At 34.2% G+C, this 18,088-nt stretch overlaps 1 protein-coding gene across 6 annotated transcripts in view; it reads right to left on the bottom strand.

Moving 5' to 3' along the window:
• Positions 1–18,088, bottom strand: part of LOC144239969 (uncharacterized) — a 277,882-nt gene that overhangs the window by 209,685 nt on the left and 50,109 nt on the right. For 2 of the 6 annotated variants that reach the window (XR_013337545.1, XR_013337546.1), the window contains exon 3: positions 5,852–5,993. The exons of the other annotated variants lie outside the window; for them this stretch is intronic. The gene's annotated coding sequence lies outside the window, so the exon portion shown is untranslated. The remainder of the gene's footprint in view (positions 1–5,851; positions 5,994–18,088) is intronic. 6 annotated transcript variants of the gene reach the window in all.

Raw genomic sequence — 18,088 nt, 5'->3', positions numbered from 1 at the left:
AAGCTATTGTAAAAATGACCTGATGTTTCAGTGAACTAATTTGCATTATATGAATATAAACTGCAGCAATGAGCAGACATTTTCTGAAATAAAAGCAAATGTTAAAATAAGATTAATGTAAATGTATATAATATGCATATGAAGATATTTAAAAAATAAACCAGTGAAGGTACTTTTAAAATATTGTCCAATCATAAAATATAAGCATGAACTTAATAGATGTAAGAAATATCTGGTATATTTGTAAATTGTGTTGCATTTCAACACTAGATTTTACACTTAGTAGTAGTGAACTCTTCTTTCTCAGGGAGAGAGTTTCTTTCCACTGTCTCTGTAGCTCATCTTCTCTTTTCTGAAGCTGCAAGTTTACACACAAAGACAAACCACAATGTCAACCAATTGGACCTCACTTAAGGAACCTAGGAGATCGATTTGTAAAGCAAAGAATGAACAGGACCCTATTTCTGAAGTACGTTGCTCAAACTGCTCTTTCATTAAAAGATGCTCTTTCTTATTGATTTTGGCTTAAGTAATGAGAAAGCTTATCCAAAAATCTTTAGCATTTGGGCTCAAGTTAAGGAAATCAATACAGTCATTTCCCATTTGAACTGCATATGTGAGTTTTATGTACGAGAGACAAGACAAAGCCAAATTCAGATAGATCAATAGCATTGTCAATAGAACATGAAACTGACAAATGGCGTTTTTCAGCAATTAAAGTGAGCTGTAAACACACAAAGACTAATCAATTACAATGTTTTGTCATTAACAGTTTTTAATTGGTACAAAAGTTATGTGTGAATGTGACTCCCCAGTAATGAAGAGTAGAGAACCTACCTCAGCATCATGTGGGATTATTCCACTAATATATTTATAAATATACAGATAACTTTACATCGACAAAGTAAATTACGACCTTCATTAAGCAGATTGTATTTGAATATCAATCTATATAAGCTAGTGAAATATTCTATAAACACAGAAATAAATATATATATATAGTAGCCTTTCTTTTGGGATATACTATTTTTAAACACCATTTTAAATTTTCAAAGAGTTTATAATATATTTTTGTATCTATGAATTGAACAAAATTAAAATAAGTTGAATTTAATTTGAAATAATAGCATTATTTCTATATTGGAAGAGTAACAGTAAAGTAAGCATTACATTTCTTTCATGGCTGTATTCTAAAAATACAAAAAAATTAAATATATATTTTGGTTATACATACAGGCTTCTAGAATTTATTCAAGTAACTTTTAAAAGTGTTTAACCTGCACTAAACTACTGAGCCATTGTGGTGTGCCATTATCCTAAAGTATTCAGGAAAATTGCAGTACAGATAGCCAAATATAATTCATAACATACTAAGATAGGCATATCATTAAAATGCAGATAAAACCTTTGTTTTTAATAAAAAATGATATAACAAAAGTAAAAGGTTAATTGAAAAGCAAAATAAACTACCGAATTTAGTAAGGCACATTACCTAGATTAACAGAAATCAATGAAATCATTAAAACAATTAATAACTTAGAGCTCCATTCAGACTAAGATAAACTCTGTGGCTATTAGAATGCGGATACAAGGCTACAGAGACATATCTATTCTGACTGGGTAATTTCCTCTCCTCTGTTACAGTTCAGTAATATATGCAACTGGCATTATACAGCCACCCATTTCTTCTTGTGAGACAAGAGATCTTTCATGCTTTTTTGCTATCTGTGCTAAGTGAATCATAAGAACCATAGTCTTTACAGAAGGGAACATATTTTCCCCCAGTGTTCAGGATATAAAATGGGCCATTAAAGCATCAATAGTATTAATCAAAGCCTCATCATTGTTCAGACTCTTTCCTGCATAGAAAATGTGCAGAGTTCTACCCATCCTCCAATCATAAACAGGAACATATATACTGCAAGCCAGGCACAGATATCTTTCCAATTAACTATGAGGGGACACTTAAAGTCAGCATGTACTTCTCTGAAGATAATATTCTGGTAAGTAACTGAAAATAAGCAAACATATCACTTCATGAGTTACAAAACCAGAACAAAAGTTACAATTCTAGGGGCGCCTGGGTGGCTTAGTCGGNTAAAAAAAAAAAGTTACAATTCTAAATGCTTTTTACCTGATGCATTTTTTTTAAAAGAAGTGAAATTCTAGAACCAGAACAGAAATGTAAGGTAATGCTATGAAAGAGAAAAGGATGCTTGAGTTTTAACTCCATACCAAAGCTCTAGCCTTGCTGTAAAGAAAGTTCATATCTTAAGGCTTACAAAACAACAAACACAGATGATGTTTAAACCTGTTTCAAGGCTCCATTGCCACCCCCCTCAAATTTCAGACTCAATGATCACATACTATTTTTGTCTTTTTTCACTGAGACTAAAACCAGAAGTATACTGGTGCTCCCTAATAGTAATATGTCTTTAGAATAATTCATTGTCCTAGATAAAAACCTCTGTATTCAATAGGGAAAAAAATCTGACCTCATTAAAAAAGAGCACATTTTGTTAATTACTTTAATCTCTAGCTATGGAAATGCAAATTATTGGTAAATGTTTAAGAAATAATATACAAGCGACTAAAAGCTAAAAACGAGTTTTTGAAAGGGATTCTCATGAACAGTACTACAGAAGGCTGTTCTACATAAATATCTAAGAAACTACTTTAGCAATTTTTAAACATCAATAAACTAGAAAATAGTATACTAAAAGAGAATTCATTCTACATTCTGTCTTCTAAGGAAACAGATATCCCAGTGCTAAAGAGGTACCATTGGGGCACCTGGGTGACTCAGTGGGTTGAGTGTCTGACTCTGGTTCAGGTCATGATCTCATGGTTCATGGGTTCAAGTCCTATGTAACGGTCTGTGTGGACAGTGTAGAGCCAGCTTGGGATTCTCTCTCTCTCTCTCTCTGTCCTTTCCCTGCTCATACTCTCTCCTCTCAAAATAAATATAAATAAAAAAACATCAAAAAGGAGGTAGCATGATTCATATAGACAATATATATTAGACAAAATCAAACAACAACAACAGATGCAAATTTAATGAATAGTTAAACTGAATTTCAGGGGTCTCTGGGCTCAGATAGACCTTGGTTTGACACTGTTCTTCCATTTTTTTGCTGTGGTGAGACACGGGGCACATTTTAATTTTTCTCTTAGTTTCCTTATCTGTAAAAAGTAGAGAAAATAAAAGAGCATCCTCATGTTGTAAAGATTAGATCAGACGATGTATGTTATCCTTGGCCCCACACATATCAGGCCCATACTAAGTGTTTCACAACCAAATGAATTAATTAGATTACTAATTAATAAACATTAGTGTTATTATAATGCAGACTTTGAAAATATTGAGGTTTCAAAATATATTGCCGGTCAAGTCATTTTATACAAATGTAATTCAGGTCCTCTCTCTGTAAACTCCTAAGATTCCCTGTTATCTCTCCATAAAAGTACTTCCACTATTCGATAATTACCTTTTAATTTGTCCCCTACATTACACACTGGAAATTTTTGGGATAGGAACCATATTTTACTCCTGTTTTGTATATCTGACATGACAAGTACTTCAGTAAATGTTGATTGCATTAGTAAATGAATTAATGTTATGCTTGAGAGTGAATTATTTAAGGGCTTATTATATATTACATACTCTGCAAAGCACTTTATATTAATTATTTCATTTTATTCTCAAAAAGAACACTCTAAATATGATTGCTCTTCCAATATTCTAGATGTGTAAACAGATGAGAGATTAGGTAACAGCCAAAATCACACAGACGATAAATGGTGGTGGTTCCAAGTTACCTCGATCATTGCATTAATTGAATTGGTCCAGCTGACTTCTCATTTTCACAGGTTCAGAAACTGTATATAATCAATTTTCCAAGAAAGATCAGGTCCTGGTTTACTAATGCAATGTAACTAAATGTTTTAAGAGACCAAAGCTTAAGGCAGACTACTAACTTATTAATTTCTAATTCAGTATAAAAATGCTAAGTAGGTCAAAATATTATTTTCTGTGTTTCCTGATATCACCTTTGAAAGACTACATGAGCTGTCAAATTGTTCATCCTTCCAGCAAATCTTATTGGCCACTCATTATATAATAGGTGTAGAAGATAAAGCAATAAACTAGATGGGGAAAAAATCAGGCTTCTATGTTCTAGCTAATTCTTATTTGATACTTACTATGTACAGGCACTAAGCACTTTACATTCATTAATTAACATAATCTTCATAACAGCTCTATGAAACTATTACCATTATTACCCTAATTTTGCCAATGTGGACATAAAAGAGGTTAAAGCATAAGGTTAAAGCTTTTAAGAGCTGCACTCACAGTTTGGACCAGGTTTTCTGTACAATGAACTTGCACTCTAGGCAAGGGAGCTGTGTGTGTGGATCACGTTGCTCAGCCTGATGGGATGCTAAGGGCAATGCTACAGAGCCCTGGCTGGCATGAGCATCCAGCACCGGTTCCTTTCCCCAGGGCCTCCTGTTCCCTGAGTGATGCTACAGATACACTGATACACACTTACTTTCCAGTCATCCTTTATGTTAATCCATCAAAAGCACCATTACCTCATGTCTCCTAGGTGTAATACAATTAAGTCAGTTACATTCCCTTCATATGAATTGCTGGTTGAAATTAAGAGACAGCTTACTTGTGCATATTTCCTAGCGTAGATGATCTATATTATGCTTTGTTTTAAAATCTAGATGGTTCTCAATTTTATACTTTAGGGGTGTAGAGGTTCCTAGTCTCTGACTACAGCTATTGCAAAAACTGAACCAGAAATAAGCTTTTATGTTATTAAATAATTCTTGTATCAGGAGATCAACAGCACATTGTTAATACATGTACCAGTGAGGACATTGAAATGTTTTCTTTACAGACTTTTGCTGAGTAATATTTTAAATATAATATATATTATATGAATATGAAATAGATATTTCTATTTTATTATCTATAATATATTTAAATACCATTTCACCAATACATGCATCTTGTATTCTACAGTGAAATAACACCCTCTTGTTTTTCAGTCTTCCCCAAAAGCATACCTCCTACATAGTAGCAGTGGCATTGTACCAGAATTGAAAAGTTGAAATCAAAGTTTTAAGTAGCATCCAAGATTGGCTGCAAACAAAACTTGAAGATTTCCCCTTTAGAAAATTCCTTAAATATGTGTTTATATTTATTTTCTCGTTTGGTTGCTTCATGTGTCTCTTTTTCTTCTTTTTTTTTCTTAACATATGTGAGTCCTATTCAATTTCTCTCTCGGTACTCCACTAACACTTCCTCTCAATTCTAACTTAATCTCCTATCTTCTTTCCCATTAACCTTTAATATACACACTTGCTATCTCCTCTTTACTTCCTATCTGGCCCATTCATCTCTCATTTCTTTCCTAATATAATAGAAGTGAGAAAGGAAACTCAATACTCTATAACACAAATACAGAAATTAAGGTCTCAAAGATTAGAAACAGGATAACTCAACTGTACCATTTGAATACAAACATATTTACATATCTTTTTCTCACATGTTTTTTCATCTTGCTTTTCTAAACCAATAGTTTCAGGCGGAAAAAAAAGGCATAAAAATTTTTAATCCCTCTTTGCTCCATCAACTGCAATTTCTCTAAATAGCATTTGAAATAACCTGTTCAAAGGATTAAGAGCATCTGGTACTTATCTTTGTATCTCTGCTACCAGGCAGACTGACTGCTACAGAACAGGTCCTCAATGAGTATTTGATGAACAGAACTGAAATAAGGAAACTGCAGACTTGATAGGAAAATACATAGGAAAATTAAAATAGAAACATGCTCACCAATAGCTGTAGTGAAGATTGTGGAGATGGAGGAGGTAGGCAATCGGTACTCACAACTTGGTGCAACTCTTGAACCTCTCATTCTTCTCCCTGATTTTCCCTTCCCTTCTCTCCTCGGCCATTTATCCAAAGGTTCAAGCAGCTGTTTGAGGATTAGGGTTAAGGTTATATCTAGAGGTTCAAAGACTCAAATAGCTGATGCCCTATTAAGTTGCTTGGTTTTGATCTCTAAATAAATGGTAAACCAAATTGAACACTAGGCTAAAAGGAAAACCTAGATGTAAACCTTCCTTTAATGGTCTTGCTTTTCTTCCCTTCCTATATCTCTGTAATACTCAAATTTAAGGTACATTGTCTGAATTAAATCTTCAAATACGCTCAATACAACTTGAACTCATGGATTATCACAAGCACAAATAACCTTACATATCATGGAGAACGATGATTTTCAAAATTAATTCTCCCAATGACTCCTTTCAGGGTGTTCAAGTTTCCATCCCACTCCTCAAACTTTTACCAGAGAGGATCTGATTTACTTTGTGCATTTCACTCCAGTGTACATCTGTTTGGAGAAAGGAATTCGTTGCTATCTATACTCAGGCATCAACAGACCTAACCCAATTCCATCATCTAAAAATGCATAAAATCCAGAACTAGAAAAGTTAATATCCAACATGTTCAAAAATAAGCTGGTGGCAAAATTAGGATTTGAACCACTAAAATTGCCACTTACGTCTTTCATCTGTCAGGACTATTTTTACTCCTGGTCTACTCTATTTGAAAATGTAGAATGGCTGATAGAAAAATTATATTGTGCTACCTAGCAAACAATTGCTCTACTATTAATTTTTACTGTATTCACGGTGAAACTTATTCTGAAACTCCATTCAACCAATTCCAGAATTAATATATAGTGAAAAAGAAGACTGTGTGACACAATAATACGTCTTACTCAGTTAACAAATGAATTCACTTCGGACTAGAGAATGGGGACCTGTATGTGACACAATGAAGGCTGATTCCAGGGGCAGACAATACTCCAAAAGGTACCAAACTAAGATTGATGTGGTGAATGACACAAAGTCTGGAAAGACTCTCAGAGTTAACTCAAGTTTGAAATAGATTGGAGAATTCAGGGGAAATACTTAAAGCAAAGAGTCTTCATACTTGTCCACCAATAAAGTGTTCTGAGTCAAAGATCTGTAGTTTAGATAGGTCCTTGAGCATTACAAGAGGTGTGGGCTTTCTAGAAGTCTTACATCTTCAAGATGTAATTAATTGTTCTAATCCCTAAGTCATTTCACCTGACTGCTTAAGGAGTCTTTTTCTTTTTTTTACTAACCACTGTAACATCAATCACCTTCATTCTTTTTTTATTCTTATCTGATAAAAAAAAAGTTTAGAATTCCTTTACTTGCCAACATAGTCCCAATATTTATGAAAGTTTGATGTTAGTGTGAGAATTTAATCAGTTATAAGAAACTTTTCTATTTATGTGTATATATATGTGTTGCTCCTATTTCTGCTTCTATGTTTTGTTTTGTTCTTGATATTCTATTCCTTTCCCCAGAGAAATTTCCATCTTCTACAAGATCAAGACCTTCATACATAAATTATATATAAAGAAAGTTCAAAATTCAGTGTAAGAGGCACTCATCTTACTCATTGTAAGATTCAGACTAATATTCCACAAAGTATGTGGAAGATAAAGCACTTTGGGCTGGAACACAGTTTAGTTACATTGGAAAGGGTTATCGTCAATCTCTCAATGAGGAATTTATTCAATATATCGTGTATAAATATTGTGGTAAACTCCAAACAATTCTCAAAAGAGAGTGAAAATTCAGTTATTCTCAGAGTAAATTTTTGTCACATTTAAAAAGTGTAAAAATAAAAAAAACGGGGTGCTTGGATGGCTCAGTCAGTAAGATATGGTAGCTGACTGCTGATTTTGCCTAGGTCATGATCTCACGATTCGTGAGTTTGAGCCTCATGTGGGGCTCAGCACTGACCTGCTTGGGATTCTCTCAGTCTCCCTCTCACCCTGCCCTTCCCTAGCTTGTGCTCCCTCTCTCTTTCAAAATAAATAAACTTTTAAAATAAATAAATAGACAAACAAACAAACATACTTAAATATTGTAAAGATAGCCACTTGGCTAAGCCTGTTTTTCATGCTCATAAGGATAATCAAGAAAAAAGATATGAAATAGCCCATTTATAAAGGAATTGCTGAATATTCTAGTAATAGGATAGCATAAGACAAATGGTGAGGAAGTAGAAAAAATTCATTGGTTGTTTTAAATCCCAATGGACAAGAGTATCAGAAGCTCTCTCAATTTCCAATTTAACCAATTCTCTTTCAAGATCTCCACTTTCCTAGGAAAATATTTTCACTTTATCAAATTATTTCTTCTGTACACTCCTTTCCAACTGAAAGCTAGAGCCTATATTTACATTTTTTTGTCTCAAATTTTCTCAACTCTTTCTCCTAAAACCAAGATAACCTACAAAAGAGATTAATAAAGTATGTTTTCTAGAAAAACTCCAAGTAAAAAGCTAATAAATAATGACCATCAATTTCAAAACCATACTTATTAAAAGTGAAATTCCAATAACTTCCTTTTCTTTCTTCTCCCAGCTCTCTGAAGTGGAGGAAGGATTCCAAAAATATTAAGGAAGATATAATTGATTAGATGTGGAGTCCAAAGAGAGAATTGCTTAGGATTATTCTCAAATGTCTGCCTTAAATAATTGGATGAATAAAATTTCCGTCAAGAATGAAGACCAATGGCATTCTGACTAGATTTCCATTCTGGAGAAGTCAAAGCTATAGGACACAGATGAGTGGTTGATAAGGATTAGGGATGGAGAAGAGGTTTAATACAAAGAGCAGCATGGGGGAATTTTTAGTAATGATAAAACTATTTGGTATATTGACTGTGGTAGTTTTTACATGGTTCTTTGAAATGGTCAAAACTTAAACAACTATACAAAGCAGCCAATTTTACTATAGTTAAAATAGAAGGTAAATAAAAATAATTGGTGCTTACTGATAAATTGTTTTAAAAGGATATCTTAAGAATTACATATGTCAGGGGGTACCTGGGTGGCTCAGTTAAGTGTCCAACTTTGGCTCAGGTCATGATCTCACAGTTCATGAGTTTGAGCCCCATATTGGGCTTTGTGTTGACAGCTCTTGGAGTCCAGAACCTGCTTCTGATTCTGTGTCTCCCTCTCTCTATCCCTCCCCTGCTTGCACCTTATCTCTCTCTCTCTCCCTCTCTCTCAAAAATAAGTAAACATTAAAAAAATTTTAATTGAAAAAAAAGAATTACATATGTCAGAATGTAATATGTGAAAATTAATGGAACACTAATTAGATATTAGAGTAGAGAATGGAATATAAGATTGTTGCAGAGTAAAACTAAGACTAAAGTAACTATTAAACTAAAAATTAGTGACAAAAAGTAAAGATGACACCACCTAACACATCCACAGGTATGTTATGTTTGAAAATTACTTCTGAATTTCTAATAACCATATCAAAAAGTCATTTTTCAGACAGTGGTTGGCTTCAGTTGCTTTTGCTCTACTTATTGATTAGCAGAATTCTTACTGTTGAATGTAGAAACAGGTGAACAAGAGGTGCAACACAAGGCAGACAATTCAGACAACTCTGATGGGTCACCATCACAGCCTTCCATTCCTTAACTTTGTAATGTCAGGACAAATGGCATCATGCCACTTTATATCCCAATGGGCCTGGGATAAATCCCTATTCAGCTGTGGCCCATGTCTCTTCTGACTGATTCTCCTAACCCTATCCATCTCCTAAAATTCAACCTTCTGGACCTGAGGGTCAATCATCAGCAAACTACTTTTATTTTTTTTTTAATATTTTTATTTATTTCTAGGAGAGAGAGACACAGCGTGAGCAGGGGAGGGTCAAAGAGAAAGACATAGAATCCGAAGCAGTCTCCAGGCTCTGAGCTAGCTGTCAGCAAAGAGCCTGACTCGGGGCTTGAACCCACGAACCATGAGATCATGACCTGAGCCGATGTCGGACGCCCAACGGACTGAGCCACCCAGGCACCCCCATCAGAACTTTCAAATCATTTATCCTAGCAATTTGTCATTGCTCTTCAGTACCCTCATGTCTTTTCTTCACTATGCACCTTAAATTTATGGTAAATAATTATAATAAACCTTTCTCTTAATTCCTCACACTTGCTTGGCAAAAAACAAAACAAAACAAAACAAACAAACAAAAAAAAACCCCACAAAAATCCTTGGTTAAATCCAACTTTCCACCAATTCTATCCCAGTACTCCTGAAACTGAACTTGGCTGGAAAAAATACACAATAATTGTGACTGGCTTATTGTGAAAACAAAACTTAAATGGACCCTTAAATATACTTATAAATAATACTATTTTTATCTAATCTATTTTGTTTTACATACTGTCTTAGAAAATCATTTCTCCTATACCTCCAAAACCTATTGTAATTTCTTCACATACAGCTCATGACTTTGCTTCCTATTTCAATGAGAATATAAAAGTAATAAAAACAAAACTTCCGGGGCGCCTGGGTGGCTCAGTCGGTTGAGTGTCCGACTTAGGCTCAGATCATGATCTCACGGTTTGTGGGTTTGAGCCCCGTCTCGGGCTCTGTGCTCACAGCTAGCTCAGAGCCTGGAGCCTGTTTCAGATTCTGTATCTCCCTCTCTCTGACTCTCCCCTGCTCACACACACTCTCTCTCTCAGAAATAAAATAAAAAAAAAAAACAACTTCCAAAAACTGTCTCTACTTTATGCTGTTACTGTGGGGAAACTATAAATGCTCATGAGTAAGGCAATTCTCCTACTGATATATCAGTAATCGACTCTAGCAATTTTCTACTTTTTCCTTTGTGTTCTCCACTTTTCCCTTTCCAGTGAATCATTCATGAGGATACAACAAACTTCCATTTCAATCATATTTTAAAATAATAAAAATAAAACCGCTTAGACACAGTTACTTCAACTAGCTCTCCCATATCTTACATCCAGTATTATAACAAACTCTCTGAAAGAATCTATGCTTAATGCTCTCCAATTTCTTCCTTCCCATTTTCTCAGGGTCCACTTAATTAGGCCCCACCACTATCATTGAGAAGAAACCATTACCAATGTCAGCAATCACCTTCACTTTGCTAAACTTGATAGTTGTTCCTCAGACTTGATCCTATTTCATCAGTCAGCAGTATTTAACATAATAATTATTCTTCCCTCAAAATTTTCTTTCTCTTATTTTAATATAACCTCCAAAACATCACCCTCATGTAAACTGTGTCTTACTTTTTTGATCACTCCTTCTCAAAGTCTTCTACTAGTTCTTTTTTTTCCCCCTTCCTATCCGATTTCTAAATGTTAGACTGTTTCTGACCTTGGTCCTCAAATTTATTCTCTATTCAGTCATTATAGTGATGGTGTCAGCAATTTATGCCTTAGAATACAATATATTTATGCTGACAACTACCAAATTTATATTTTCTACCTGGACTCCCCTATGAATTATTGACCCATATTCTTAAAAAAATTTTAAGGTTTATTTATTTATTGAGAGACAGAGTTATGAGTGGGGGAAGGACAGAGAGAGAGGGACACACAGAATCTGAAGCAGGCTCCAGGCTCTGAGCTGTCAGCAAAGAGCCTGGTGCAGGGATCAAACTCACAAGCTGTGACATCATGACCTGAGCCAAAGTTGGAGGCTTACCTGACTGAGCTATCCAGGAGCCTCTAGACCCGTATTTTCAAAAGCCTTGGACTCTATGACCTTCCCCTAAAATTGCTTCTCCTACAGTATTCTCCATCTTAGTGAATGGCAATGGCATTTTTCCAGTCATGCAAGTTAATAATCATGTCATTCTTGACTCAACTTTCTATAAACCCTATTGCTAGTTGGATAACAAATCTTATGCTCTCTAATCCCAAAATATATTCAGAATTGTATCACTTCTCCATTCTATCACTGTTACCACTTTGGTGGAAGCCATAGTCATCTCTCACCTGGATTATTTCATTAGGCTTCTCTGGGTCTTCCTGTTTCAGAACTATTATTCTTCAGTCTATTCTTAACATAGCCTCTGAGTTGATCCTATTAAAACCTAATTCATATCATGTCACTCCCCCAGTGAAAACCTTTCAATGTCCCTCCATCTCAGAATAAAAGCCAAAGTCTTTATAGTGATTTTCAAGGCCTTAAATGATCTGGGTCCCTGTTATCTCTCTGAATATGTCAACTCCTGCACTCTCTTCTGTCTCCACTCCTACCTCTCTGGTAGAACTGGCTTTCTTGTTGTTTCTCATATAGATACCCCCACATTTACACATGCTACTTTCTCTGCCTGTGTAACTTTCCCTCAGTTATACACAAGGATAGATCCCCCATGTCCTGTAGGTCTTTATTTAAAAATCACTTTCTCAGTAAGATCTGCTTTTGGTAAGATTTGCTTTGCTCAGTAAGACCTATTCTAAAATTTAAGCCAAAAATTCTGTCTCATCACTATTCTCTACTTTTTTTTCCTCCTTAGCATATATATTTGGTGTTATATTATTTATTATCTATTTCTAACAGTAGAATTTAAGATTCATGGGAACATATTTTTTATTACTTTCATTTATTACTAGATTACCAGCACTCAAGATAGTTTCTGGCACATAGTAGACACTCAACAAATCATTTCCTGAACTAATGAATAAATATGGAAATGAACTTTAATCCATGTCTATAAAATAAAATAGATAAGAGTGACATTTCATTCTAATAGTTGTTTTAAACAAGCTTTCCAAAAAGGGTCATTATTATTTACATATTTAGGCAGTCACTATATGGTAATAAGAAACTAAATAAGATAATTTAGATAGTTAGAAACTAGAGATTAGAGGCATATGTGAGCTATCATGAAAAGAAACCTTAAGTGTCAATTACTTAACACTATATATATATATATATATATATATGTATGTATGTATGTATGTATGTATTCCCCAATGTTGGATTGGTGGAGATTCTCCTACATCCAGTGGCTCAAGAATTCAGGCCTCTATTCTGAAGTGCAGTCATCATAACATGAGGAATTCATGGTTTCTAGACCTAGGGAAGAGGTAACATAGAGTTCCCTATTAAGTTTTTAAATTTCCCGCCGACAAGTGACAGTACCACTATCATTTACATTTTGTTAACTAGAAATTGTGATAGAGTCCTTGCCTTGCAGCGAGAATAGGGAGAGTTCACTAGATACAATATACCCATGAATAAAATGATGTGTAAACTTCAAATGTATATGTTCAGGAAAGACACTATATACATAAAATAACTGAAAACTATAGCAGGAAGCATAAGGCAGTTAAAAATGTTTAATTGAAGTGAGCATAATTACTGAAGCAAATCAGAGGAGTAGGATTTTCAATTGGAACTTTAAAAAGAAAGTAAGACTTTGCCAAGAGAAAAGCAAGTTAAAAAATTATTGCAAGCAGAATTACTTTAATATTGTACTTTAATTTGCTTGCATGATAGCCAAGTTACATTTTCATGTTTCTGACAAGTGGTTAGAGACACTGAGAATGACCAAAAGTGCAATAATTTTATTTGCATGTTCCCCCTGGATTAACATATTAACTGTTAATAGATTATGATCATGGTATTAAACATTGGCTGTAGCTTTATAGCTCTTATAATACATTATTCGGGACCATTATGGTCCATCTAGCATTCAGACAGATCCAAGTTTTTCCAATTTTTAGAAACTCTTCTTAACAGATTTTTTAAAATATGCATAAAATCTGCAATTGTTGGTAGTAATACTGTTAAAAAACAGATTTTTGCTGGGTCATAGGGAAGTTCTATTGTTAACTTTTTGAGGAACCTCCACACTATTTTCCAGAAAGGCTGCACCAGTTTACATTCCCACCAACAGTGTAGTAGGGTGCCCATTTCTCCACAGCCTTGCCAGCATCTAGAGTTCTCTGATTTGCTCATTTTAGCCACTCTGACTGGCGTGAGGTGGAATCTCAGTGTGGTTTTGATTTGTATTTCCCTGATGAGGAGGGATGCTGAGCATCGTTTCATGTACCCCAATGTTCATAGTAGCACTCTCAACAATAGCCAGAACATGGAAAGAGCCATTGTCCATCAATGGACGAATGGATCAAGAAGATGTGGTTTATCTATACAATGGAATACTACATGGCAATGAGAAAAAATGAAATCTGGCCATGTGCAGCAACCTGTATGGACCTTGAAGGTGTTATGCTGAGCGAAATAAGTCAGGCAGAGGAAGACAAATACTATATGATTGCACGTATAGGAGGACTAGGAGGAACTTAACGGAGGACCGCAGGGGGGAAGAAGGGGGAAAATAGTGGGGGAGAGGGAGAGAGGCAAACCATGAAAGACTCTTGAATACTGAGAACAAACTGAGGACTGATGGGTATGGGGGGAGGGGGGAGATGTGCATGGAGGAGGGCACTTGTGGGGATGAGCACTGGGTGTTATATGGAAACCAACGTGACAATAAACTATTTGTAAAAAAAAAAAAAACACAGCTAAAATTATCCCCCAAAAAATAAATAAAAGTAAATAAATATAAAAAACAGATTTTTATGAGGAAAACAATTTAACTATTATAATAAAAATACAAATAGTATTATGTAAAATTTAGCTATTTTACAATTTCATTCCCTATAAAAAGTTTATACCCAATTTTTACATAAAACTATAGTTATTTAAATTGGATCCAATTGTTAAATCTGAAGCTAGATTTTTTCCATTGTATTGTTTCCAGCTAAATTTTCAATACCCTATGCTATAAGGAATGAGGATCTATCACAGACCACATACACAGATTTCATTGTCAGCCTCTCTTCTAATGTGATTCTATGACAAATCAAAATAAGAGATTTACAGAAAGTTTTCCAGGTAGTTAAAAATGCAGAGAAAAGCATAACTATCATTTTATTTTTATTTTTAACTCATTTTATTTTTAACTTTGTTTCTCATAAGCTTGAATGTTTTTCAAGTATTAAAAAAATCGCCTTCTTGGGGCACCTGGGTGGCTTAGTCGGTTAAGTGTCCGACTTTCGCTTAGGTCATGATCTCACGGTTCGTGGGTTCGAGCCCCGCGTCGGGCTCTGTGCTGACAGCCAGCTCAGAGCCTGGAGCCTGTTTCGGTCTGTGACTCCCTCTCTCTGACCCTCCCCTGCTCACGCTGTCTCTCTCTCTCCTAGAAATAAAGAAAACATTTTAAAAAAAATCGCCTTCTTGATTATGTAGTATTAATTATAGTTTCTAAATGTAATAGTGAAGGAGGGACACTGATTTTCTACTTCACACATTTTTATCAAAATGAGGTAACTTTTGTTTGACATTGCAAGGAGCAAAAATTATTGTAGAATCATTTCCACTTCCTTCTTGCTCATTAATTTGTTTTATCAACAATTAGACTTGGAGCTGAATTAAAGTAAATGGCTAAATATCTGTCAGGCTCCAATTTCTAAACATTGATGTTAAATTGGCTTTAAAGCTTATTCATTCACAAATACTTTAGGCTAGCACTTTACATACATATTATCATCAATGTAAATCTATATTATGATTATTGATTATTAATATGTGAATAAACTATTTCTTATTTTAATGGGGATGGAGGGAAATGTGTTTTAGTGCTTTGCTTTCTTTCATTAGTCTTACCAACATTATACATACACAGATACATATATAATGTGTACAATATAGATATATATAATGTGTACATATATATAATGTATATATGCATGTATATTAGGCTTTTACTTAAATTCCAGTTATTTAACATACAGTGTTATATTATTTTCAGGTATACAATATAGTGATTCAACACTTACATATAACATCCGGTTGTCATCACAACAACTGCACTCCCTAATCCCTCTCACCTATTTAACCAACTCAACCACTTCCCCTCTGGTAACCATCAGTTTGTTCTCTATAATTAAATATCTATTTCTTGGTTTCTCTATCTCTTTTCCTTTTGCTCATTTGTTTTGTTTATTAAATTCCACATTTGAGTAAAATTATATGGTATTTGTCTTTCTCTAACTGACTTATTTTTACTTAGCATAATATTCTTTACCTCCATCCATACCATTGCAAATGACAAGATTTCATTTTCTTTTATGGTTAAGAAATATTCTTACACTACATCTTCTTTATCCAATCATCAGTTGATGTATACTTAGGCTTTTTCCATAGTTTGACTATAGTAGATACTGGTGCTATAAACATCAGGGTGTATGTATCCTTTTGAATTAGTATTTTGGCTTCTTTGGGTAAATACCTAGTAGTGCAATTCCTGGATCATAAGGTAGTTCTATTTTTAACATTTTGAGGAACCTGCATACTGTTTTCCAGAGTGGCTGCACCAGTTTTCTTTCCCATCAACAGGGCAGGAGGGTTCCCCTTTCTCCACATCTTCACCAACACCTGTTGTTCCTTGTATTCTTGACTTTAGCCATTATGACAAGAGTGAAGTAGTATATCATTGTAGTTTTGATTTGTATTTCCTTGATTATGAGTGATGTTGAACATCATTTCATATGTCTGTTGGTCATCTAGATGTCTTCTTTGGAAAAATGTCTATTCATGACTTCTGTTCATTTTTTAATTGGATTATGTATTTCTTTGGTGTTGAGTTTTGTATGTTCTTTATATATTTTGGATACTAAGTCTTTATCTGATATATAATTTACAAATAAATTCTCCCATTTCATAGGTTGCCTTTTAGTTCCACTGTTTGTTTCTTTAGCAAGCAGAAGCTTTTTATTGTAATGATGTCACAACAGTTTATTTTCTCTTTTGTTTCCCTTACCTCAGGAGACATATCTAGTAAGAATTTGCTATGAAAAATATATATCTTTTTAGAATGAATATTTTCTTGCAGAGAACTTTACTATTTATTAGAAAGTTTACTTTCTGCCTAAGAAAAGTTAGAACATACCACATAAAATAGGCTAGACACAGTTTTTTAGCCTTTTTAGTCAGCTGGTCACAATAACTTTTTCTGAATATAATGTTTAAACAGCTGGATTTCAGAGAAAATGTGAATACTCTTAGTGTTCTGACTAACCCATATGTTATTTTCCCAATTGATGGGCATGCATTTGCATTCTTTTGGGGGAAAAAAGGGCATATTCAGTATAATAGATAGTCTTTCAGTTAACTATATACTTAAAATGAAAAATAAATAATATTCTTTGCTTTGGTGACTCAAGATTAAACTGCCCTCTGTTTCTCCCAATGGCATCATGTAATCATTCCTAAAATTAGATTAACAACCTCAGAGTAGTAGAATTATAGATTCATACAATTTATCTTCTATTGCTATGTTTTCCCCTAAGTGAAATTAGTCACAAAATTCTTTGGTTTTTTTCTTTAATAATATCTCTTAGACCCACCCCTTCTTTTTATTTTCTAGTTTTTTTTTTTTTTTCTAGTTTAGGTACCAATCTCTTCTTACATGGAAGTAATACATCCTATTAATGCTATATTCAAAAGTCTTTAATGACTCCTCATTGCCTTCATTTCTGCAAGTAGTAAGGCCTCTCAGTTTTCCAGATTGGCCTATTTTTAAATCTCTCATGACCATCTAGAAAGCTAAGAGGACTCATAGTGAGTCCTTAAAGAAAGGAAGATGTTTGATGGTATAAGGGCTTAGTCTTTGCTCCAAATTCTAGATTTAAGAAATAATGACAAAGAAAACTTCTGTTTTATATGTTATATAATTTAGCTTGCTTGGATACAAAGTTGATGTCATTCAGGGAAAATATTAGGTCTAAAAGTAAAAATGCCTATATTTTACTTTTAGGACTAATGTATAGTTCCTCTAAGTATAATATTTGGTGAGTTTTAAAGAAATAAAGAAACCCCCCAAATCTCTAAATTATTTTCCAAATCCTATGTTTTATAATATAGTAATTTTTTTTAAATGAAAGACAGACTGCCACAAGCCACACCTCATTTGGATTTGTCTGGAGTCTTAGAAGCTTGACTTCCCTTTGTTTTCCTACAAATGGACCCAGAGAGTTTGTTTAGAGGTTCTAGCAGGGGAGTATAGCTACTTGTATACTCTTGAACAAAGAATGGTTCTCCTTTATAAGAGAAGGCTGTCCTCTTCACCAGAGTACAAGCGTGCAACTGCTGGAGGGACACACCTGGAGT

Source organism: Crocuta crocuta, unplaced genomic scaffold, assembly GCF_008692635.1.
Source record: "Crocuta crocuta isolate KB4526 unplaced genomic scaffold, BGI_CrCroc_1.0 scaffold81, whole genome shotgun sequence".
In the NCBI taxonomy this organism is placed as follows: Eukaryota; Metazoa; Chordata; class Mammalia; order Carnivora; family Hyaenidae; genus Crocuta; species Crocuta crocuta.
This window is presented reverse-complemented; position numbering and strand designations above follow the sequence as displayed.